This window comes from Hyposmocoma kahamanoa, unplaced genomic scaffold (assembly GCF_003589595.1).
Source record: "Hyposmocoma kahamanoa isolate Upper Pololo Valley unplaced genomic scaffold, ASM358959v1 62, whole genome shotgun sequence".
Taxonomy (NCBI): Eukaryota; Metazoa; Arthropoda; class Insecta; order Lepidoptera; family Cosmopterigidae; genus Hyposmocoma; species Hyposmocoma kahamanoa.
The window spans coordinates 23,358,426-23,373,822 of NW_020653850.1; positions in this window are offsets into that span (position 1 = coordinate 23,358,426).

The window sequence follows — 15,397 nt, forward strand, 5'->3', positions numbered from 1 at the left end:
AACATACATACAAAAAAAAAGCAAAAAAAAAAAAAAAGAACATATAGTTGAATTGAGAACCTCCTCCTTTTTTGAAGTCGGTTAAAAAGGATCGTCGAGATCGGTTCGCAAATGTCGGAGTGGCAAGCTAGGCAATGAATCCGGTTTCGCCCACTTTCCGGTAACCGATTTCAATAAAACCCGGCAAATAGATGTTTTTCCACAAACTTTTTCAGATCTAAAATCGCGTTTTTTTTTCCAAACATCCAATGTTTCGGGCTCTTTGGAGGTCCCGTGGCCTACCATGTCTTTTGGAAAAAAAATCGAAAACAAAAAAGTGTAATAAAGTCACCACACATCAAAGTGCTTTCATCACATGAATTACAATATTATGTGAAATTGTATTACGTTCCTATTTAAACATAACAAAATTATGGACTAATTTAGTTCATAGAATTATTCCTCTCGCCTAAAAACTTGTCATTTTGCAGATGTGTCCTTATTACAGTTTCATTTCCAATCTGGCCGACCTCTAAGGGTTTTATTTATTTACGTACTGCATATTATATTGCACATTTCTAATGGTAGTTAAGTAATAAACACATACTTCGCTAACTATAGTACAACATGACGCCCCGTAAGGGCATGGCAATATTAACGGAGAGGGTCTCACGCTATTACAAGTGATTTTGTTCCGTCAGGATAATGTTATATTTGATTATTTAAAATTAAGTGAATTCAGTTATTTACATTTAAAATTACACACTAACAAACAAAGACATATTAACGCACACATGCATTACATTTGTAATTATAATTATATGCTGTAAATTATATCAATTAACGTATTAATATCAAAAATTGCATCCAAATGTAAATGAAACTATGACATTTTTTTATATGTAAAAATTAAGTGCGCATTTGACCTCCGTCTCGCCTGATGGAAAGTGATAATGAGGTCGACGATGTTGTTTGTACACCTAAATAATGCCTATTCACTCTCGCCTTGAAAAGGTCCAAATTATGGGAATCAGTCAGTCAGTCAGGAATTCCAGTCTCTCCCCGCTGACCATATGGAATGTGGAAGCGAAACGCTTAGTGCGAATCCTGGGAATACCCACAACATAGGGGTGGAAGCGTCAAGTCCCCCGATGGCGGAAAAGGGGACGCGAAATCAAATTATGCAATTCCATCGCACACTCTCCGTGATATATCCTGTACAATACCAATAAGCAGGCAATTTTACGGCGGTCTTCAAAGCTGCAGAGCTTCTCCTTTACTAATTCCGAGTCACCCACAAGCCTCTTGACACGCTTGTCGATTGTATCCAAGGTGGCCAGTTGGTATTTAGCTGAGCGGTCCCGTAAGTGGCAGCAGCAGTGCTGAAGCAACTTACACACATACTTAAATCTAAATTGAGATACATTTCGTGTTTAATTTATAATGGGATGATTTATAAGTATGTTTATTTATTTCCAATAAAATAAAAGTGCCTAAAGCTTCTAGCTTATTTAACTTTCGAATCCCTACGCTGAGGTACTCCATAAAGGCTGATTGCGCCTCACATAAGCTCTTGAGTATCGCAATGCGAACCAGACTTTCTTAACTGACCATTACCATAAGATATGTAAATAATCGTTAACCCCCCCGACCGGAGGGTAAACTACCCTTAAGGGCTTCGCTAAGAACAGCCAAAGTACTATCATCTTCCTAAATGCGTTTAGGACCGTGTTACTCGATAGTGTTTATATACATGGCGAATTTTCAGAATCTGTGTGAATTCGTAGTACTTTATTTGTATATCTTTAGCATAGTACATACAATACTTAGGAAAACTAACAATATGAAACTCTACATATAATGCACCTAAGAACAAATACAAAAACAAGAGATAAACAATATGGTATAACATTGCTAGACAGCTATCCTTTCCAATTCCAAGCAACTTAGGCGTGTCTGGGTAATCTAAAAAAATATAACAAGAGGGTGTAATAAATTAAAGAGCATCTATAATAATACACTTAAAATCTATACACCGTATTGTTTTAGAAGAAAAAAAAATCATAAATACAGAAGTTATACTCAAAATTTAACCTACCTAAACACTAATAACTCTATCCTAAACAAGGCATTAGAGGAAAGAAGAGTCCCCGCTTTGAAAGTTTCTGTTGCAACTACGCCATGCCAGCGAATAGTCACTTTGATGCAAAATCACTTGTACACGCAAATTGGTCAAGCAATTTGTCGAATTTATCCTTCAAACGTCACGTTTTCTTCAAACAATGTCGCAAACGATCAAATAAACCATCAAACAAGTTTGATAAACTTGCCTATAATTCACACTGGGTTCATCTCTTTCAACTGTCCTACGTCCTGCCGCACTTATAGTTAATACAATAAGTCATATCTCTTTGTAATTTGTAAAGCGTTTCTAGTATTAACTCTAGCACTATGTATTAAGAAAAAAGAAATATAGGTACCTACGTTGGTACAGAGAGCGGTTGAAAATGCACGAAAATTTGTTAAAAGAAATATTGCGCGCAGAACCAAACGACTGTACGGAATCTAGCAAGGTGAACGCATAGGCGACAACTGAAGTTTGATTTGACAAACATACCACATACCTTCAAACATCTAGATCTAGATTTTTATCAAACACATGAAACACGTACATTATTTGACAAGCGCATCAAACACAACCACAGATGATCAAAAAGTTTGACAAACACGTAAATAATTCCGGGTAACCGTCGCAGACGGACTGTCCGTACATGGATGGGTTGGTACGGACCGTGCTGACAGCTGTGAAACCAGCCTTTTACTTGGTTTTACGTTACAATAACAAAATCGGTAGACATCGTTCCACCTTTTGCATCTCCTCTACTTCATCCGAAAGAGTCCAATCCGCGATAAAACAGCTTTTACCAGTTTGAGAGTACTCTGTTGCACAGATAATAGATTAAACCTCTCCTAAAGATTAAATCTCGCCTTGATCTTACGGTTTACATTGCGGTCACGAGCGTATCCATCTATATTATAAAATGAATATCGCAAACTGCTCATCAGAAGACCGAAAATCGATTAGTAAAGTTTGTTTCTGAGATTACAGTCACCACCGCACATCAACTTCAACAGTGCCAGAAGTCAAAAATTATTTTTTTTGGGCTTTGTTTTTATTTGTTACGGGCGCATATAGAAACTAATACCTATCTATGTTTTTTTAATAATATAATAGTAATAATGCACACACTCAACATAGCCCCGCACTAGGGAAACCCTGTGTCACGGGTGCCATGGACACACATAGAGAAAATCACCAATTACACACAAGCTCACGAGAGAAATAAATGTAGGCTATGCAAATATTTCTCCCGGCTCGGGAATTGAACCTGGGACCTCTGTGCGGCTGTCCAGCACGGTAACCGTTCGGCCACGGAGGCAGTTAAATTGTTTCAATAAAAAATTTAAAAAAATATACCAGCATTATACATAGTCAAGTTAGCTAATGTTCTTTTGTGACTGGTCGGTAGAGTAAGTATTCTTTTTACCTGCCCCGTTTGCAGTTTTTCAGTTATGTCAGCTTTGAAGCTAATCTGCGTTATCCTTGATCAAATATTTTAACAGGCGTAATAATTACTAGAGTGTAAGTTGTTGTACAAGTGATCGACCATTATTCTAACTAGCTACTGTTTATTAGAATACAAAAAATGTAGCAACGTAGGCACTCTCAACTCTTCCTTAATATTATTCACAATAAAGTATTGTTCAAGGCGTTCCACGTATAACCGCCAATTGTCCGACCGAACATTGAACTCGGAAATTTTATCGACCGACATTTTTTTTTATAACGCACACACTCAACTTAGTCCCGCACTAGGGAAACCCTGTGTCGCGGGTGCCATGGACACACACATAGACAACCACAAATTACGCCCAAACTCACGAGAGAAATAAATGTAGGCCATACAAATACTTCTCCCGGCCCGGGAATCGAACCTCCGGCATGGTAACCGTTCAGCCACGGGAATTAGGTAGTGAACTAGTCTGAGAATTACCGTAAATAGCTACTGCTAAGGGCTAGCACAAAGGGCGCGACTTGCGCGAGAGAGACATAAATCGCGAGATATTGCTACTTTCGCATGGACATCCCGCGCTTTATGTCGCTTTTGCGCAAGTCGCGCCCTGTCGTGCTAGCCCTGCTGACCATATATTAATCAAACATAGGTAAGAACCATTCCAATGAAATTGGCCTTCAAATAAAAAAAAACGGTTTGAACTTAGTCTGTCGTTTGGGAGCTACGATGCCAGGGATACGCATATATAATTGCCCTCTTTTTTATTTGGGTAGTTAGTGAAAGGAGTTTTAGTCGTAAAATAAAGTAGGTATAAAACATTTCCTCGTAACCCTTTTTAGGTTTGACGTTGTATATTCAACATAGTATAATAAGACCAAATAGTGCAACTCCTGGCTGGTCAGCATGAAAATACTTTTCCCTCGGAGCGTAGGGCAGTAAAATTATTATTTTAGTCAAGATGCGCCTTCAGCCTTGATTAGGTACTATCAGAACCGCAGTCGCCAAAACTAACATCTTTTATAATTTGAAACACTGCGAAATCTTCGTAAGGATTCGTCGTAGTTCCAAATGTAAAAAGAAACAACTAATGTAACAAAATCACATAACAGGCAACAACTCATATTAGTTCCGTCACGCACCGCTAGATGGCATTGGCGTCGAAATCGCAAATTCTGCATCGCGGTGTTAAGATTTTCCCTCGCGGAATGACTACGGGCGGCGATATGTGTATAATGTAATCCAACTTACGACGCATCTAGCTCTGCTTCCTTATTTAGAACTCCGCTTTAGATCGTTACCGTTGAACCTACAGCACTGTGCTACGCTTCTAGCGCTGCTTCCTATTTGGAACTCCGCTTTAGAACGTAACACGTAGTTGTTGCACCCTGAGCCGCTTCCTAATTGGAACGTGTGAACGCGGGTCCTCGACTACGTGTCGATTAGGGGGGAGTCCTTTCCCACTTCACCACCGACGTTGTACATCTGTATATGTTTGTAAATTAAAACCAGCATATTGGAAAAACCTGGTTTCCCTCTGTCATCCAAATAAGAACTTACTACACTAATTCTTTACTGTTAATATAATTTAGACTTTTTTAAAAAAATATTCCGATAAACAGAACATTTATTAAAATTAAATGCTTTATGATTTAGGTAATGATGATACGAATCACCACTATAGCATTTGCATTTTTCTACAATTTTATAACTTATTTAGCGAAACTGGCGGACTGACGGACACACGGTGTCCGTCAGAATGTCTGGACCAGACGAAATTTACAAAACAAACTGTACTCATTACTTACTACCTATTCTCTACTATTTAGTACCTTTATTGACATATTTTCTGCCTTTGTGCTAACGGAAACATTAAAGAAATAAAGTGGCCAGCCGTTCTGACGTCAGATTGGCTGGACCACTACGATTTTCATGGTTCTAGCAGTATATACTACCTAAACTACTATTTACTACCTAAACATACTTTCTTTTCACTAATTTAGCATGTTTCTATAAAAAGTTATTTCAATAAATAATAAAACGCCTTTGCAAAAATTATCATCTAAAAAAGACACTTTAATTTTTTCGTGTAATTGCTAATAATAGTTTTGCAGGCGCTTAGACTATGCCAACAATGGTTTCTGAATTATTATCTTTGCAAGATATATTTTGATGGATTTGCAAAGCAAATATGTTCACAGTGATTAGACCGTGGCTGCTACGTTAATATAGAGTATAGGTACTTGTCTTATTTATTATACTATGGTAACAGTGACCGATTACTCGAGGGTGTCAGATTGCGAGTTGGGTACGTGTTAAAATTTAATTATTTGAGATAGCTTCGTGGCTCCTATTTGATGTCCTGCCGTTACCCTTCACGGTTCACAACCTTTTGTTGTTTCGTCGAGTTTAGGGCTTCGCCCGGATTTAGTTTCAGCCGGAATTATTTTGTATGTAGTTACAAAACGTTTCATTATCATATCTAAAATAATTATTGTGTGTTAGTAAGTACTGTAGGAGAAGCTAATGAAATTACAGACACGTGAGACTTGTCAACTTATATCTCAGGGTGACGGGCGCAGTGGCAGTGTTCTTTAAATCTTTGTGCTTTAAAGCTCTGCGTGGCACTGCAACTGTTATGGACAGGCGTGTCGCTTGCTATCAGGCGCACGACTTGTTCGTCCCGTCACTTGGTATCATAAAAATGTAGTACGATCAGAGGTAGCCCATTGGGACAGTCATGTGTGTCTTAAAAAAGTCTTTCTATCTGTTTGGACACGAACCAGCGTGTGTTGCCAAACCGGGGCAACTTACCAACTGAGCTACAGGTCGATTCAGCAGATCTTATGATTTTCTCTACGTGCTTGTTGCAGGAGTATTATGTTAGTATGTTGTATTAGGTTTAAACGAATTTCTTCCTTCAATTAGAGTGAAGGAAAATCCTTCTTTTTCTTTGTATTGTTCAGGCTTTGTATCAAAGTGGCGTTTATCATTAAGTTCTGATTTTTTCAAACTCTAATTTGCCATTATGACCGGGTGTTTTTTTAAAACGATATATTCTTTTTCTTAAAAAATCAAAAGTGAATAAGTAAACCGAAATGGTTGAATAATTTTCGGCGACGAGCAGGTGACAATGGCGGCTCGCCGTAAACAAGTTACCTTGTTTACGATAAATCAGTGAATTATATATCAATTTTTTATTTTTTTATTTCTATACTTCCAAGTATGTGTTTTATTATAATGTTGTATTATTTTCACGGAATACACAGTATAATGTCAGTAAAAACGTAGATTATGAAATTGTTTTTTGTAAAGTATGTCCGGTTATTATCTAGTTAATTCACTTCGTTAATTTATTCTGCACGAATCACTTCCGGCCGCTATTTAGTTATACTGTCCTTTCTAAAATAGATAATAATTATTATGTTTTTAATTAGGATTATTTTATTTGAAAAAAACCTCAAAAGTTTGTGTATCGGCTTTTTTATTGGAATTACATCTATTTGCAGTTTTATTGAATTCGGTTAATGAAAAGTGCCAGTTCCATCCTCTTGTTTGCCACTCTTAGAAGTAAAATATTTTCTTCAAATTTAAATGGGATCAATACTGAGGTACCCTCTTCCCAACAGAAAATAATCATGAAAATCTGTTGACAATTCGAAATAATCGCGTAACAAACTTACACACATGAAAATATATTCGAATTGAGAACCTCCTCCTTTTTTAAAGTGGGTTAAAAAGACCTTTCACTTTTATAATTTGTATTTTTAATTTGTACAACAAGATAACGAAATCAATCAGATTTTAAATAAATCTGAAGTAGAAGATGCAGAGGATGATGAGAATCCCATATACGAAGTACCTGATATCGACGATTTGCGAGATGACGGAGAAGAAAGTGATACCACCAGTACTGAGCCAGAAATTGAGTATACCCTGCTCCTTAAAGTCTTATTAAGTTTCATAAACATTTGTTTAGTTAGAGCCTGATGTTTCTATTATCTTCTTGAGATTGTTTGTTTCTTGGTCAAAATTAACTAAAGAATTATGACGGCTATTAAAACTTTTAACAATAAGTGAATTGTTAGTTCCTATTTTTGAGTAAAAATGCTTTATTTATCTTACTGTACTGATTGATCTCAATGATAATTTGACCATAACTAACATGTAAGCTCCTTGAGTATCCAGATCTCATTAGTATTTAGATATTTTGAGTGAAATCCTTGTGATATTACTTCGAAGAGCTTTGTGATTTGTAGAAATTTTAGACATTTTTGATGATTATTTTTTGGTTCAATTCGTTTTCTTACGGCATTGTTATTTGCGGCAATATTAATATACTCTCTCGTGAAATATTTACCTTGTAAGACTGAAAAATGCAATTATTTTTTACTAAAATCGATATTATAATTCTATTTCTTTATGATTGTATTAAGACCGGGTGTACTTTAGAAAGAACAAATATATGGGCATTTTAAGTTTATGAATAATTTTTTTTTTCATATTTATAAAAAAAAACTTTTGTTCCGGAGAACTGTGTGGTAATGTGGAAATGTGTGGAACAGTTTAAAGCAGTTTAAACTGGACCTCAATGTTCAGGACTCACAGGTAATACAAATTTTGTGCTATGTAAAGAACATTTGGTCATAATGACACATTTTTCTTTTTTAACTCAGGACTCAAGAGGATAGGAAAGAAACGACGTTATATAAATATATAAATAACGAACGGTATAATGCCATCTCTTTCTTTTTTGATGTTCCAAATCGTCCTATCGTAGTTTAATGTTAAAGTAATTAATATTATTTACATTCAGAGAATTTTAACTGCTATAAGTAGGTATGTAATAATGAAATCTATTAAAATTACGTTGTTTTGTAATAATTATTCCGCATTTTAATTAAGAAAAATAAATAAATCAGACTGAGTCTTGATAGTCACGTTGTGAATTCGGAATTATAGTCTAGTGTCAACTGTTAGTGTCGCCAAGGAGCATATAGATGTCGCTGTCATAATTTGACGAAATAAACATCGCGTATTTTTATTTAACGAGAATTTATTTCCTATGTACTATTAAATGTGAGATTGACATTATTTACAAATGTAAAGCGTTACACAAATTGGTTGGCCAAGAATCCGTGCGGTTTTTGTCACTAGCTAAATTTTAAATAAAAAAGCTCTTTTAGTTTAAAATGTTGTATTGTTTTTACTTTACTTTAAAAATAATATTTTAACATGCATTTTAAGAATAGGCGGGGAAGTTTTATGTTTAGAACTCATGAGAATCCGTAGTAGCCATAGTTTTACCATGCTGGCCTGTCACGCAGAAGGGTTCGATTCCCGGGCCGGGAGAAATGTTTGTATGGTCTACATTTCTCTCTGTAACGCTGATGTAAATTAAAGAATTTGAATCGAAATTTATTACGGTATTACGAGTTGACAAGATTAATATCTTAAAGAGACAAAATCCAAATAACTTTGTGGTCAAACATGGTTCACCGCTCTCTAATAGAGGATTTCAAAGTAAGAGCGAAAGCGAGAAACGTTATTCATCTTTTCGTGATTTAGCAACAGATTATTTCACCCGATCAGTTAGCAGTTGCAGTTACCTGAACTGATCCCTTCGTTCTTTTTACATCATCAACAAAACAACTATATACGTTCCATTGTTAGGGACAAGATTGACTATAAATAATATCAGAACAGAATTTTATAGCTGTAAAAGGGATATTTGTTGTTTTTGTAATTTTTCGGGTTAATAACATAAAAAGATACATTTCATAATAGTAATAAATAAATCATTTATTTGGCATCCAAAGCCCACTTGTTAGTAAATACAGACAATTTTGATTAAGATGCCCGCGTGGCCTTACAATGCCAGGCATTTAAGATGCGGGGATGAACTACTCCTTCGGCGGGAGGTGTGATGGTGGCATTTGTTCGAAAAGTTCCACAAAGCACTCCCCAATAAAAAGGCGGTACGGAACATACACAAAGAGCCAACATGTCTCCGTAGGCTAAGTGGCTCTCATACCATCCATGTTATAGTCATTCAACCAAAACCCTACAATGGAAACATGGGGGAAAAATAACGATTGTTTGGGTATTTCCTACCACCTCACCTCACCACCTCCCCCTTCACCACCTTGTCACCTTGAGACACGAGTTGATAACTCCCATGAGCCTGTAATTCCACATTAAACTGCCTCCGTGGCCGAACAGTTATTATTACGGTATACTATACTATTCCCGGGCCGGGAGAAATATTTGTATGGCCTACATTAAATTCTCTCGTGAGTTTGGGTATAATTTGTGGTTACCTATGTGTGTGTCTATGGCACCCGCGACACTAGGGTTTCTCTAATGTGGGGGGTACGTTGAGTGTGTGCGTTGTTATTATTATTATTATTTCGTCAGCACCTTTGTCGTTCAAAACCGAAACGCAGTAATGTGAGCATACTAGTATGCTACTACTTGATGGCAGAAATAGACAAAGTCTTTCACAAGGAGCTTTTACTACTATTGTATTCATTGTAGACGATGTAATGGTTTTGTTCGCTGCTCAGAGCCTTTGCAAGCAGATAGCTAGCAAACAAAAGAGCTTCCTTGTACCAAACGAAACCTTTGAGAAATGGCAGCCACAAATCAGTTGTTCCAGTCCTTCCAACTTCGGTCGTTAGTCACCAGTCAACACATCACACCCCCCATCAATAATGGCTTAACTATGTTGCTTTGAACTCTGACATCAGGGATCCATTGAAAAATTTGTCTCAAAAATATTGCCATTGGAAGCTCGTGACATGTTGGTTTTATTTGGTAGTAATATTTGACGGTTTGATATTGGAGTTATGGATAACTGTAATTAAACTATAAAATTAATGTCTCTTTAATAAGTAGATTGTAAAAAGGAGATAGCCTGCATAGAGATTGGTAGGTAACATTAACAACATTTTGAATTTGAAAAAAAAAATCTAGATTGTCTTTTGGTTCTATTGCAAATATTATTTCTTTCTCATGTATATTTCTGTCGCCAGTGTGAGCATTATTGCGTTTCGATTTTGAAGGGTGAGGGTGCTGGTCACATTACAGGTATATGGGACTAGTCAACTTATGTCTCAGGGTAACGGGCGCAGTGCCCTTTCGGCGGTTTAGGGCCACAATGAGAAATCACGACCACAATTAAAAGTACCAGTTCTAAAATTGACCGTTTCTTGAATTGACCGCTTCTTGAATTGACCGTTTCTTGAAAGGACCATTCCTTGAAATAACCATTTTCTTTTTTAATTATAAATTGGGTTTTTACTATTTTTAGACCCTTTCGCCTATTTAGGACCATGCCCAGGCATTTATCTAAACTAAAACTGAAAATGAATTGTTTGAAATGTTTTAGTTGCATGTTTTTGTGAAATGTTTGCGAAATCCAGTTGCAATGGACGGAGGGACATTACCCTCCAGGGCGATAATAAGCAATATCTAATGTATATACTTAAAGGTCCATCGTCAAACTTGTAGTAATCCTAATCCAAAGTCGAAACATATTGAATTGTAAAAGTGGTCAATAAAAAGAAATAGTCATTTCAAAAAGTGACCATTTCAAGAAGTGTTATTTTGTAGAAGTAGCATTTAAAGAAATGGTAATTTCAAGAAGTGGTCATTTGTAGATGTGGTTATTTGAAGATGTTGTCATTTCTTATTGTGGTCCTAAACCGCCAACAGATGGAACCTGAATGCAAAGACACTGAAGAGGGCTATTATCGCCGCCACTAATTCTACGCATCAGGGTAACTATTATTTTCAACCAACTTCAAAAAATGGAGGAGGTTCTCGACTGTATGTTTTTTTTATTTGTGTGTATGTTAAGCGATAACTCCGGTATTTGTGAACCGATTTTCATGATTCTTTTTTTGTTGGAAAGAGTGTATATTCATAGTGGTTCCATTTAATTTTAAAGAAAATCATCCACCCCTAACGGTGGCTGTTCACGCATGAAGATTCATTTTTATAAATAGCGTCTATATTTTATAATAAGGAGCAATTATTTTAATGGTTGATTTTGCTATTCTCCAATTCAAGGCGTTTTTCTCTCTTGATATACTTTGAGTAGTGAGAACCGATTTTTATTATCTCCTGTGTCAAGTCCCGTAAAGTGGCGAACTAGGGAAATCCGGGTTTGCGCACTTTCCGGTAATCGATTTCAATAAAACTTGGTAATTATATGTAATTCCAAGTACTTTTGAGGTCGGTTTTTTTAGGACTCTGTACTGAGATTAATTACATAAAAGCTTCGAATCATCAACACGAACTTTAGTGAACATTTCGGCGCACTGCAGAGGCGTGGTAACTGTAACTGCAATCTGAATATATTTAATACTAGATTATACGTCTTTATATGTCACAAGCCGTGCACTTGGTGTTAAGTAACACATGTGCCCATAGTATGTATGTCTAACGTTATATAATGATGATGCAATTTTATGTTTTTTATAGAAATTTTATATTTATAGGTGCAAGTATATAGTAGTTTATACGATTTGTAATATATGTGTATTTGCATTTATTTGTCGATTTTCATCTATTCTTCGTAAACTACGGTCTTTTTCTTGTGAATTATATAATTACTTCTATCTAAAGGTTGTCTGGCAGAAATCGCTTAAAGCGATAAGACCGCCCATTGTACCACCGCTTTTTTTTAAATTTAATTGTATGGTATTTGTTTCCTTTTCCGGTGTTGTATTGTATGAAAAAATAATCAAATTAAAACTGAGTGAAAATTATATTTTCGACAATTTTCTACGATGTTTTTCTCCATCGTTAATTTTAAAAACTCATATTCAGTCACCCTTATATGGGTCGTGCCGTGCCGTTGTTGTAACGTGCGTACAATGCTTGTACTTTCCATTGTTTTCAAAAGTACCTACAGCTACATTGTTATGTTCAGTGATATGGCAGAAATTTTTATTTTCAAATTCTGTTACATCGTCTGACGCGTACCCAGGGCCTCTTTTTGTGGAGTTGGGTTTGTGTTTAACAACGAACTTTTACAGGATGACATGTAACAATGTGTGGTGATAGCGGGTTTTGTACAAACGACGGGCCTCTTATGTTCGACTGTAGCGTACATGGTTTTCTCTTTTAGAATTTGTATTTGAGTTAGTTACAGACTGAGAACTCACAATTTGCACTCTTGTGTAATAAAGCTACATCTGTGTAATGATAACTTTTCAGGAGAGAGTAAAGTCCAAGAAGTAGGATATCGGATAACGAAAAAAATGGGTCTGGGCAGAACATGCGAGATGTGGTGAACATAGATGGAGTGGAGCGATAGCCGAATGGTGAATGACTACGAAATGATTATAGAAATGTGAGACGTCCTGTAGCAAGATGGGTTGATGATATTGTCAAAGTTGTGGGCCGTAGATGGGTGACACTAGCACAGGATCGTGGTGGATGACACAAACTACGGAAGCCACCCAGCACTGAGTGAAGTCAGATGATGACGAATTTTCTATTAACACCCCCTCGAAATAGAGTAAAAATTTACGTAAAGAAATTTTCAAATAATTTTTGTGCTAACTCTCAAAAAACTAGACGTTCAGATACATTATTCACAGGAAAGTCAAAACTAATTTAACCCTCGTAATCTATTTCCTTTAGAATTACTATAGAAGCGACTAAAGAGCGAGATCTCATTTCCTGCAAATTTATACTCCGGAAAATACCGGTCCGCGCAGGTTTATCACCTAGTCTTTACCTGTTCCCTAACTGCAGCATAAATTTGATACGTGACGCCATAGTAACAAAGTACAATTTTAAATTTTATTATATCGTAGTCACTAGGTACGTATTGTATGTAAACGTAGGAGGTCGGTTGCTTGTCCACGGTTCGGACGGCAGCGTGTACAATTTGACTTTTTTGTCTAAGTTACGTAAATTTATCATTTTTTACAATACATAAAGTCGTCAAAACATTGCTGTATTCTTTTCAGAAGTCTTCTTATTTTAAATCTAATTTGAAAATAGTAAGTTAAAAACTGTAAATAAGACTGTACACTCTATCATGTTATAACCTATGATGACGAGTAAATATATTGATTGATTGTAAATAGAAATAAATTCACTTTCATTTTATTCATTCATTTGTTTTAATTTCTTACTAACAGAGGTATGTCCAGTGGTTCGTGGTCGATTTTGCGTTCTTGTTCGTACTAAGGTTTGATTTAACCAATTATTGTTCTGCTTTGTCACAAAATCGAAAAAAATCGTTGTAATTAATATTGTGATATTTATTACCATGATATTTATTTATTTTTCAATAATAAACAATATAGAGCTGTGCGTAGATACGCAATTGAATGACTTGGATCCAGCTGGGGGTGCCCCGATATTGTAGCTCCTCGGGGTCGTTCGCAAAGGCTAGGATAGGCAGTTTTATTATTATATATATATATTTTTTATATTATTAGTTGTTTTCATTATATATTTATTTATTAAGTTATAGCACACCCAGGACACACCATACAACGGTTGAAAGTTATTTACCTACTACTACTACATACAGCAAGGCGCCATTTGCACACACGCAAAAGTGGTAGAGTTACCCAGCACTTTCTCGTCTATTACGTGGTCAGAATGGTAATATAGCGAAAATTCTAACGCGAATCTATAATACTATTAATAGAATCTTTATAATTACACATGTTCATTAGATATTTATGTCGATATAGTATTATATTTTTCATTCATTTATTAACTAGAACAATACTGAAGATTTATTAAAAAAAAAATTAAAAGCACCTTAAGTGTTATATTTTGGACAGGTACTTTTAAATAAGGTAACCAAGGTATTTGATATTGCCTGTCCAATTTTATCATTACGTAGTTAATAATTATGTTCACTACACGTTTATCGGCAATACAAATTCAAAATTCGAGAACCCTTGTCTGTTAGTTCTCGTACTCATGGCTTCTCATTATAGTTATATAATAAATCTGTATTATATATTACTCTGTACTAATATAAATATATAAATGAAGAAAACAATAACTGAATGAGTCTCAGACATAAGTTTTTTTTTACTTACCTCGTTTCATCTTTCGGGAAACGAAAGAAACACCTCTCTTTATCCTGTTTAGATGACAATAAACTGCCGTAACGCAGTATAATTCACAACCATTATAAATAGTAACGTGCAATGATATTATATATTAACGTACAAGTTGCGTAATGAATAAATGAAAACTACGTTCAAATATCATAGTGACCGTCAATGTGCGGGGCGTGGTGCGGTAACTAAAGCTGGGGAGGGGCGGAGAGTGTCCATTCTCGTTACTTTTTTTAACCGACTTCAAAAAAGGAGGAGGTTCTCAATTCGACTGTATGTTCTTTTTTTTTTCTTTTTTTTTGTATGTATGTTACGCGATATCTCCGATATTTGTGAACCGATTTTCATGATCCTTTTTTTGTTGGAAAGGGGGTATTTCCATAGTGGTCCCATTTCATTTTGAAGAAAATCATCCACCTCAAAGGGTGGCTGTTCACGCATGAAGATTCATTTTTATTATAAATAGCGCCTAACTTTAATTTAGGAGCAATTACTTTTAGCAATTATTTAGTTGATTTTGCTATTTCTCCAATTCAAGGCGTTTTTCTCTCGATATACTTTGAGTAGTGTCGTAGTGAGAACCTATTTTTATTATCTCCAGTATCAAGTCCTGTATAGTGGCGAACTAGGGGATATTTCAATGAAACTTAGCAAATAGACGTAATTCCACGTACTTTTGAGGTCGGTTTTTTTAGTACTCTGTACTGAGATTATTCTCTAACTACAGTATGTATGAGAATGATA